Source organism: Mesoplodon mirus, assembly GCF_964341445.2.
Source record: "Mesoplodon mirus genome assembly, chromosome: 11".
In the NCBI taxonomy this organism is placed as follows: Eukaryota; Metazoa; Chordata; class Mammalia; order Artiodactyla; family Ziphiidae; genus Mesoplodon; species Mesoplodon mirus.
In genome coordinates, this window is record NC_138987.1 from 40,873,693 (window position 1) to 40,884,598 (window position 10,906).

The 10,906-nt window shown below is 58.6% G+C and overlaps 1 protein-coding gene across 5 annotated transcripts in view; it reads right to left on the bottom strand.

The window, feature by feature from the left end:
* SHISAL1 (shisa like 1) overlaps positions 1 to 10,079 on the bottom strand; it is a 78,948-nt gene extending 68,869 nt beyond the window's left edge. For 4 of the 5 annotated variants that reach the window (XR_014295398.1, XM_082636887.1, XM_082636886.1 and 1 more), the window contains exon 1: positions 9,130 to 9,449. The gene's annotated coding sequence lies outside the window, so the exon portion shown is untranslated. Of the gene's footprint in view, positions 1 to 9,129; positions 9,450 to 10,029 lie in introns of those variants that run through there. The other variant, XM_082636885.1, reaches the window with a different exon arrangement.
* Positions 10,080 to 10,906: the final 827 nt, after the last annotated feature.

The following is a 10,906-nucleotide window of genomic DNA, read 5'->3' on the forward strand; positions in this document are numbered from 1 at the left end:
GATGTCTGGCCCCTTTCCCCCAGGCAGAGTCCCTGCCCTGTCCTCTGTTCTCACCCACATTGGTGCGATCCCTTACGTGGGACTTGGACCCGGGCAGAAGAGCCTTCCTGCGGACTTGGAGCCCCACCAGGGCAAGCCCTGGGTTCAATCTTTGGAGGGAATAATCACATGACACATACCCAGGCTAATGGCTTGCCCACTCCTGACAGCCAGCCCCTTTGGAGGAGGCCACAGGTGGCAACAGAAACCAGACTCCAGATGTTAAGGACCCCACTGCCCTCAAGCTCCAGGCCCAGACGACGCTGGGGCAGCCTCAGTGCAGACCCTCACCGGCTCCTGCCAGGCCCCGCCCGTCCTTAGGGGCTCGCTGCCCCATGTCTCTCTCCGCCAAAGAGAAGGAATTCAAGTAACAGTGACAAATGAGTGGGGACGCGTGGAGGGCTCCCTGCTGGAGCGCTTTGCCTCCGTGACCCTCGCCTGGATGAGTTGCAGGAGGGCCTGCGGTGGACCCACGTTGCAGAGGAGGAAACTGAGGCAGAGAGGACGGAGGTGGCTGGGCAAGGCCACCCAGATGTGAGGGGTGGGCACAGGAGTGTGGTGACCCATACCCCCAAGCATGCGCCCCCCCGACCACTGAGGGCACTCTGCCTTCCCCCCACCCCACGTGAGAAGATCCAAGTCCTGCCTTTGCTACTTAGCAGCTGTGTGCCCCTGGGGAAGCCATAGCCCTTCTCTGAGCCTTGGGTGGGACAGCAATCCGTCCTTGCTCAGGTATGTTCTGAGAATTAAACCAGGCAGTGTTTGTGAAGCACCCAGGACAGGGCTCGGTGTAGAGGGGAGGAACTCTCAGCAGCTCAGGGCTCTGGGGGCCCTTGGGCCCAGCACCCCATCCCTGGGGCCATTCTGTGGCCTCAGCAGCTTGGAGGTGCCCTCTGCCCTCACCCCTTCCCTGACTCTGTGCCTGGAGCCCCCTTGGGAAGGAATCAGGTGGTCTACAGGCTGGTGGTCCACACTGCCTGCACCATGCCTGTCCCCAGCTCCAGAACCTCCCTGCAACCTGCCGTCTACTGTGTGGAGCCCAAACACCTCCTCTGACTTCCCGTGCATCTTTACAAATCACAAACCACGCTCAATGCGTGATCTTTGCACATCACTGTGCCCCCAAAGGAAAATAGCATTCTCCCGTATTATGGAGGAAGAAACAGAGGTTCAGAGAAGCACTGGAACTTCCCTGCCCTAAAGAGGAGGAGGTCACAGTCTGAATGCAGCTCTGTCCTGCACCAAAACCACACTGTCAAGGACACCAAGCAACCTGGGTCCCCAGATTCGGGTCACCATCCCTGGTCCCTGGAAGAGGGGGAAAAGTTCATGCAGAGAAGAGAGATCATATCTGGCTATAAAACTCATTCCATCTCATTGCTCATGGCCCTCAAAGAGAAGCCTCTGCCCCAGTCCTTGGGCTCCTTCCAGAGCTTCCCTGAACTTAGGCTTTTGAAGTTTCCTGACAGCCATCACTCACTCACTCATTCATTCATTTACTTACCCATCCATCCATCATCCATCCATCCATCCACCCACCCATCCATCCATCCACCCATACATTCATCCACCCATCTATCCATCAGTCCATCCCTTCATTCACAGACCTGTCTGAAGCATGCCTGAGCTAGAAGCTGGCTACAGAGCTAAACCAGGATCAAGGTGGTCTCTACCCTTTGAGGACAGAGAGAAACTCCACTGCTTCTGTGCCCACTGGGTGTTTCTGTTATTAAATGTGGTGATAATGATAACAGTATTATTTACTGAACACTTACTATGTGCCAGGCTCTACACCAAACATGTTCCTTGAATCAACTCTTTTAATTCCTGTAAGAACCCTGCAAGGTAAGTGCTATCCCCATTTTTAGAGGAAGAAACTGAGGCTCAGAGAGGTCACATAACTTGCCTAAGGTCACACAGCTATCAGGGGTGGAAACTGGGATTCAAATCCTGACAGCCCCTTTCAGAACTCAGGGATAAGAAAATAAATAACGGTTATCACTGTAATTGATCCAGGAGCCTGGAATGTCATAGTCCTTACCTTTAATCCTCAAAATCACCCTTGTAAGTTATTATTATTATTATCAGCTTTCTCAAGCGGATTTAAAAAATTAGGATACTGAGGCTGAGAGAGTGAAATAAGCAGCCCAGCATTGGCCACAGGTAAGGGGTGGAGCTGGTGTGTGAAAACAGGCAGGTGAGCTCCAGAGCTGGCTCCCTTGCTGCCCTGCTCTGTGGTTGCCATGGCACTGGGCAGGCACCAGAGCGGTCTAATGGCTCACTTGATTCATTTCCTCACTCAGTCAACAGCCAGTCTTGGAATCCCCTACTCTGGGGATTCCCAGATGATCGGCTTTGGTTCCTGCCTGGCTGCTTCACCGAAGGGCTGGAGCAATGCTGGCAGAGTAACAGTTAATAAAGTGAGAATACAAAGAATGCAAATTTATCTTACCTGGTTCATACAATAAGCCGTTTCCCAGATGAGGAAACTGAGGCTCACAGGTTGTGTAACTTGACCAGGGTCACAGAGTTAAGAACAAGCAGAGGGGAGACTTGTCCAGGGTGGATCCGAGGCTGCTCCCCCGGGATCTGCGCCAGGAGCTTCACTGCAGCTCTGCTTCTTGCCCTGACAATGAGCCTCAGCTCAGAGGCTCTGCTCATTCCCCAAAGGCCTCATGGTCCCAGGGATCAGATTCCGGGCAGTGACACCCAGGTGATGCCGTATTCCCGATCTGCTCCCGGGAAACTCTAAACCACAGAGCCCTTCAGAAGCAAGCCCATGGGAGGGCATGCTGTACTCCCACTGAACTGAAGACTGAACTCCACTGGCCAGGCCTCCGGGGCTCGGTGATGATGCCAGGCTTCCTGCAAATGGGTAGAGAGAGGCTCCATCCCCCGATTTTCTGGATGCAGAGACCGAGGCTCAGAGCCGGCAGCTCTGACATGGATATTCTGGGACCCCTGTCCGGAAACCCAGCCCGGGCTGTAGCCGAGAAGGGGAAGCAGGGCTCAGGTGGAGGGAGAAAGGGGATCTTCCAGACTTTGGTATTAGTGTCTGTAATTCTTTGATTTAATTTTTAGAATTTCCCTTTAGCAGCTTACGATACTGATACTTGCTCTGCTGTCCCCATAGAGCCCATCTGACCTAGAGCCTTGGGCTTCAGAGCTCTGGCTGGACTCGGGCCACCTGCTTCCCCTCCCTGGGCTGTGTTCTCCTTAGGGAAAGGGAGCCTTGGAGGTTGGCCTTGGGGTTGCCTGAGGGTGCTGGAAGATAATGGACAAGAAAGGGCTTTGTAATAAAGGAACCTGCAAACATTAAAATCTGAAGATGCCCTTGGGAGGCCATGCCTGTCTGAGACCCACTGAAAACTTTCCTCAGGCTGCTTCTCTGCCTGAATGCCCTCTGTCCCCTTCTGCCTGGCACTCTCCTATCTACCCTTCAAGACTCAAACCTAAAGTTACCTCCTCCAGGAAGCCCTCCCTGACCCCTCAGGCAGGGTGGGACCTTGCAGATGACTGTTTTTCTTCTGTTCTCCTGCCCCCAACAAATACACCGCAAAACCCACCAGGGCAGGGTCCTATTTTAATTGTCTCTTGTCCCCCGAGCCTGGCACTATGTCTGGCACAGGGTAGGTGTCCCGGAAGTGTGGAATGAGCCAACGCTTAAATGCGTTTTCTGTTGGTCTATAAATCCAGCTGCACATGGACGATTCTCCCGACAAAGGCAAGGAGCCCAAAGTGAAAGCAAATCACCATCGTTTCGGTAACCTGCTCAGGGAGCCGTGGAGGAAATTCTGGCGCTGGATTATGGAAGGAATTGGCCTTTATTTTTAATTTGTGCCAATATCTAAGAAAGCGGCACTTTATTTTCAGCCCATCGTGTGCCGAGGAGCTTCGGATCTGGCACAGGAGACAAACTTTCCCAGCCCCATTTCCCAATGCAAATCTCGCAGCCTCAGCGAAGCGGACGTCTCCGCCCTCCGCCGGGCATTTCTCAGATGCTTGCCAGGAAGGAATAATCAGATTATGTAGCTGGGTTTTAAAAGATCACTGTTTGTCTCATTTTCCAGGGAACTGTGAACCAAAAAAAAAAAAAAAAAACCGAAAAAAAATTTTTTTCCCCTCCCAGGGTTCTGTTAAGAGATTCCAGAACTTAATGCAGTGTTAAATTGGTGTAATTCGGGAAACTCATGCATTATTTCTTAATTTCTTGAAGGCGAGTTTGCACGCATCTGCTGGGGTAGGTGTGCGTGCAGACAGATGGGCGGTGACGGGAGTGTGTGCCCCAGACAGGGGAGGAAGGGGGCAGCCTGTCCAGAATACGCCAAGGGAATGAACGCTCCATTCATGTCTGATGGCCGGAAATATGGGACAGGAGTCATTTGCATTTCATCTCTCGGCTTCTGCTTTTCCGCTTGGATGGTCAGGGAGGGAGAGATTCTGAAGCCTCTTCCTGATGGGAGAGCCTTGGGGTTTTCAGGGCAAATTTCACCAGTCAAGGAGTTGTTTACACCCCTCCCCCACCTTGGGCAGCAGCTTCAGAGGCTCTGGCTGACACCCACCGGGTCTGTATCATGTCACGAACATCCTTGGCCTTCAAGGACGCCCAGTTCACTGTGACCTTGAGCATGCCACCAGCCCGCTCTGGGCCTCAGTGTCCCCGTCCGTACATGGGTCAGCGGACAAGCTTCTAGCTCCCTATCAGGCCCCGAAGCAGCAGCTCTTCGGGCTTCCCACCGTCATGGCACGGCACAGCACAGGGGCCTCGGAGATGCTGGGGTCCTTGACTCTATCTGCCCCTCCCCCCAGCTACAGGATGTGGAGGGTGGAGGCCCTCACACGGAAGATTCTGCCAGTCCCTTTCCCACCACAACCTTCATGAAACCCACTAGACAGGCACCAAGTCTCTGCATTGCTGAACGGGAAAACCCAGGCTCAGAGGGCAAGGGCTTTGCCAGTGAGTGGTAACATCGGGATGCCCAGAGAAGGCCCTCCAGAAAATTCCCAGCCCGCTCGCAGCTAAGGGGTAAAGGAAGGAGCAGCTTGTCACAAGTGGGCCAAGCTGGCGTGGGGGAGGGGGTACGCTAGCAGAGCCTGGGGTGCTGGGACAGCCACGGTCTCAGCTCAGAGTTATTTATTCACATAGTCAGCTGTCAGACAGATACTGAGCCTTGGTCACGTCTAGGGGCAGGTTTGAGGGATCTTGGGCTCTTCTTTACCTTCCTAGGGGGTCAACCATGGGGGCGTGTCAAGGAATGTGTGTGCTGGAGGAGGGAAGGCAGGGAAGGAAAAAAAAGGAGGGGGGAGGAGGGAGGAGGAGACAGGACCTCTTCCCTGCCAGTCCCTGTGCAGGGTGAGACTGACACCAACAGAGTGGATGGCACCCAGCATTCCCAGGAGAGCGTGGCCCAGGGTGGGCAGGGCCCCTGGTCACCCTTCTCACTTTCACTGGCTCCAGATGTTCAGGACCCCACCTTACAGAAGACTGTTTAGGAAACAAGGCCCCACAGTTCTTAGGGCTTGACTAGTGCTTCAGTAACTTCTAGAAAGAGTGGCTGGGCTGGGGAAAAGCCACTCTTGGAGAGCCGGAGATGGGCTCTGAGTTCATTCTAAGATCAAAATGAGTCTGTTGTGTGACTCAGCTGGGTAAAAGCTCAAGCAAGAGGCTGAATTTATAGAGGTAGAGCATCACCAAGAAGGGAGGTGATACCTTTCATCTGAGCCGAACACGGGCCACACTCTGGATCAGTCCAAAAGAGAAAAAACAGAACAATGAGTAGGATGTGGGATTCAGCAGACCCTGACCTGCAGCGGCTCACTGCACGGTATCTGAAGAGCTACCACGGTTGCCGTCAGGCACGGGCTGGGCTCCAGGTGGTGGAGTGTAGTGGTTAGGTGCGTGAGAGTAGCTGGGTTATTTTTAACCTCTCTGAGACTGTTTTCTCAGCAGTACAACAGAATCAATAACGGCCAGCTCACAGGGTTGGTGTGAGGACTAAATGGGATGATGGGGCTCAGTGACTGCCCTGCACGGTGCCTGGCACATAGTAGGCCTCTGGGCCTTTGTGGCCGAGTGCAATCCTATTGCTGTGCAGGTGCATCCTTAGGCTCATGGCAGTGAAGTCGTTTATCACAGACTCGGACAGTTGAAGCAGCCCGATCTGGGGTCCACTCGCTACTTTCCCCTCCTAGCAGCCAAGGGCCTGGTGGGGAGGCAGTCCTCTCCCACCATGTGGCCGGAAGCGGGGAGCATCTGGCAAGGGCTGGGCCGATTGCCCCAGAGAGCTGGAAACCAGACTCTTCTCCTTCTTGCAAACCTCTCACTTTCCACCCCAATCACAGGCTCCACCCACGGGCCATGGACGTGTCCAAGTGCTGAACTTGACCATCCGCCCCTCCTCCCTGCCCCACCCCCACTATCTAACCCACACCCAGGCTGGGTGGTGGTGGTGCCCAGGTTTCCTGCCCTAGCCCTGCTCCCGCTGCACCACCTTTCCCTGCTCACTCCTGCTGCAGCCCCTCCCTGTCCCACCACGCCCCCTCCAAGCCCCGCCCATCGGTCCGCAAGATGCCTCCCTCCCTGCCCCCTGTGTGCCCCCATCTTTGCCCGTGGAGGGTCTCTGCCCGGAACACTGCTGCTCCTCTCTTCTTCTGGCTGCTTCAGGCCTGCCTTCCGGACCAGGCTCCCCCAGCCCCGAACCCACCTCAGGCTCTCTGGGAAGATGCTCCCCACCTGCACCCCTGCCACTCAGCTTCCCCCAGGCAGGGCTCCATCCCCACTGGCTTGTCAGGGGCTGTTTCCTTAAAAGCTGCCAAGAGCAGAGCTGATGCCCTTCAGCAGCAGACATGGGGGCTCGCTGAGTTGGCTGAAGAAGGGGAGTGAGTGAAAGAATGAATAAATGCAGGGATGGATGGATGACTGGGACCGAGGGAGTGGCTCTCTTCCGGTCTCCTGATCTCCCGATCTCCCTCGGGACAGGCCTCACTCCCTTTCTCTTTCACTCACAAAGGTCTAAGCAGCACTCGCCCTGCCCCCACCCATCCTGTCCAATCCAGCTGCCCCATAAGTTCCAGGCTGGTGGCCTGGGAGAGTGGGGGTGGGGCGGGCGCGCGCGCGCGCGCGCGCACACACACACACACACACACACACCCCACATGGCTCCAAGCCAATCTGCTCCCCCAGCTTCCCCATCATACCGCCCAGATGCCTGAGACAGAGTCAAGAATTCAGTGTGATGGTGACAGTAAAGAAACAGGCAGAAAACCCTCCCTGAGGCTTTCAGCTGGAGCCATGAGGCGCTGGGGCTGCCTAGCTGCAGCGAACTTTCTGGCCACCTCTTGCTTCTGCTCCACATTCAACCCCCAGCCAGGCCAGGCACAGCCAACAGCCTCTCTGGGGAGATGGATTCGTGCAGGGAGGTGTCCCACCCTGAGCAGTCACAGGTCTAGGGGATGGTGGGGGACTGACCCCCAATCCCGGGCGACCCTGACCAGCATGGGTATTGTCCTGGCTGACACCAAGGACCAAGGCTGGGCTGCCTGTTTCCCCGCCACCTTCAGACCACCTGACAGGTGAGGGAAGAGGGGGTGATGGAGGAGCTCCCCTAAGCCTGGTCTGAACGCAACTTGCTGGCTCAACAGTATTTCAATCGCAGCCCGGAGTGAAATTCACAGGACGCCCGTGACTTAAAGACACCCTGGGGTCCAGGCCCTCATTCCACAGACTTGGAAACAGGCCCAGAGAAGGACAGGCACCTGCCTAGGGTCACACCGTCAGAACTCACAGAGCTTTCTCGGTGTGACCTCGCAGCAACCTTCAGAAGTGGGAATGGCGCCCATGCTACTTTACAGATGGGGAAACAGAGGCTCAGAGGGGTCAAGCGCCTTGCTCAAGGTCACACAGCTGGGGGAGAGAGGGCTGGAGGCCGCTGACTGTGATTCCTGGTGCAAGGCACTTTCTGCTCTTCCCATCCCGGCCTGGGCTCCCTGGGCTCCCTTGGGCGGGAGGAGCCGTCACTAAGCCAAGGGATCAGAGAGGCCGAGAGAGGCAGGTAGACACAAGAGGCCCACAGACACACTCCCACGGCAGATTATATAACTCCCCTTCCCAGCCCCACCGCCCCAGGAGTGCCACCCCGGCAACTGCACAGGGCACCAGAACCAGACGGACCGGCCTGACCCACCAGCCGGCATCAGTTCTCTCTAAAGAGATGACAGTTGGAGGCGCCAGGACGCGCTGGCTTTTTTTCCTCCTTTCTGGTTTCCTCTGGTTGAGTAACAAATACTAATACTAACAATGATAATAATAATTAGAATAAATATAACCTGAAGACGCTTGGGGTCTCGTTGCCATGGCAACCGCTGGAGCTAAGGCACTTCGGAGGCCGCCGCCGGGCCACCCGGCCCCAGGCGCGGGATCAATATTGATTCGGCCCCGGGAGGCGGCGGCGGCTCCACTGGGGCCACGCGGCGGGTGGGGAGCGAGGGGCACGCACTTGGAGGGGTCTTCCTGGTAGCCCGCGCCGCCCAGCTGAGACCCCCGGAACCGGTCGGGTCCCCAGCGTGGCTCCGGAACCCTGCCCGGCGCGCGCGGGGCTCCCGGTTCGCTCGGCTCCAGGACTGGTCCACGGACGCCGGTCCCCACCTCGGACGCGGATGCCGGTCCCAGCTGCCGCGTCCCTGCACGGTGCGCCCTGGACTGGTCCTCGGACCCGGGCCCGGTCCTCTCCAAGGTCCAGAGACCCCGACCTTGGCGAGCCCTGGTGTGGACCGTAATGCCAGGGCACCGGCTGCCCGACACGGCTCCTGCCCCCAGAGTCTTCCCCGGGCGTACCCCGTCCCTTTCCACAGCACCCCGGACCTCCGATGCACCGAACTCACCTCTCCCAGGGGGCCCACCCCTCCCCGCCCCGGGCGTCCGCACACCTTCTCGGAAGCCGGGGCGCCGAAGATCCGCCCCCCACTGGCCGGGACCCTCCTCCGCCAGGAGCTCCGCCCCGACCCCTTTCCCCCACCCCCGCGCCCGGACCCTGGCCCGGCGCGCCCCTCCCCCTCGCGGCCCCAGCCCGGCCCGCCCGGGGAGCCGCTCACCTTGTGCCCGCCGCCTGCTCGCTCCTTGCTCCGCCGCCGGGAGCCGGCGCCCGCGGGGCTGAGCCGCCTACCGGGCCGCGGGGCCGCTCACGCCCCCGTGGTGCCCCAGCCGCCGCCGCAACAGTTGTCCCAGCTCTGGGGGCTGCGGGGCCGCGGGGACTCGGGGCTCCGGGGCCGGCGCCGGGAGAGCGCACGCTCTTAGGCGCGCGGGGCGCGGGCTCGGGCTGGCGCTCCGGCTCGCGGACCGGCCGCCGGCCTCATGCCCCGCCGGCCGCCCCGCCGCGCGCCCGCCGCTACTGGGCGGCCCGTGCCGCTCGCCAGCCCGCCGGCCCCGAGCCCCGCGCCGCGCCCGCCGCCGCCGCCGCGCTCATGCTCGCCGGCCCCGCGCTCGCCGCCGCAGCCGCGGTGCCCACTTCACTCTTTGCCGCTCGCCGCTCGCCCTCTGCTGCCCCCTCTCCCCGCTCGCGGCGCCCGGCCGTCCTGCCCTCGCCACCGCCGCGCCGCGCTCCCTCCCCAGCGCCCGCGGCGCCCTCCTCCCTCTCTCCCTCCCTCCCTCTCTCTTTCTCTTCTCTCTCTCTCTCTCTCTCTCTCTCTCGCCCTCCTCTTCTCATTTTTTTTCTTTCGCAATCTCTTTTTCCCCTCTCGCGCGCTCTCTCCCCGTGTGTGTTGTCTTCGTTTTTTCCCTTTTGCAATCTCTTCCTTCCTTTCTTTTGTGCTTCACTCTCTTCTCACTTTTTTCTTTCCTCCCCCCCCCCACTCCTTTTCTTCCTTTCTACTTTTCCTTTCCTTTTCCCCTCTCCTCCCTCTTTTCCTTCTGTTCCTTCCCTTTCTTTTTTCTCTCCTCCTCCCGGCACCCCATCTCTGATTCTCTGTCTCCCCAGTCCCACCGCACGAGCTCACCTGCCTCCTCCCTGGCTGCTCCCCAGCCTTCGGCCGGGCCCGGCTGCTGGGAGGCGGGCTCCTCCAGCCCCTCCCTGCGGGAACACCAGACCCGCTCCAGCCAGGTGGCCGCGGTCCTGGCAGCCCCTCCTGCCGCCCCTCCCGCAGCCTGCCACTGGAGGGCCCCACCTGCAGTGCCCCTCCCCCTGCGGTGCTAAGCAAGACATTCCTTCCAGCCACCCCCCCACCCCCGCGGGAGGTGGTCAAAGTCAGGGTCAGGCGGAGGTGGTCCATGGCAGGGTCAGACTTGGGCAGGAGAATCCTTCACATCAGACAAGGTCTTCTGTCCAGTTTCCAATGAGAAAACCCGACTTCCCCAGGCGGTGGTAACCCTCTCCTGCTCCGGGGCCCCCTTCTCTCCACCTCTCCTCCCCAGCATCCCCGCCCCCCCGCCCCCATTTCACCCCTCACCTGCAGGACAACCCCGTGCTAGACTCACTGTGTGGCCTGGGGCCAGTGAGCCAACCTCACTAAGCCTCAGTTTCCCCACCTTCACCCCCACCTGTCCCTGGCCCAGTGACCTCCGGTGGTAAAGAAGGACATGTGGGGGGACATTGCAGCCTCTTCAAAGGCCCCACAGAGGGGATGGCAATGCAGATTCAGGGTTAGGGAGCGTGGTCTTGAGTGCTCTGGTAGGCAGGTTGATTCCACCCGTGCAAACTCTGTGTCTCCCTCGTCATTGGATCCGGCTCCATTTTTACAGATGTTGATTGAACCTCCCCGGAAACTAGGCTGAGCCCTTCATATACACCTTATTTTACTTAGATCTCACCACAGTGCTGGGTAGTGTCTTCCCTGTTTTACAGGTGAGGCAACTGAGGCTCAGAGAGGTTAGGGC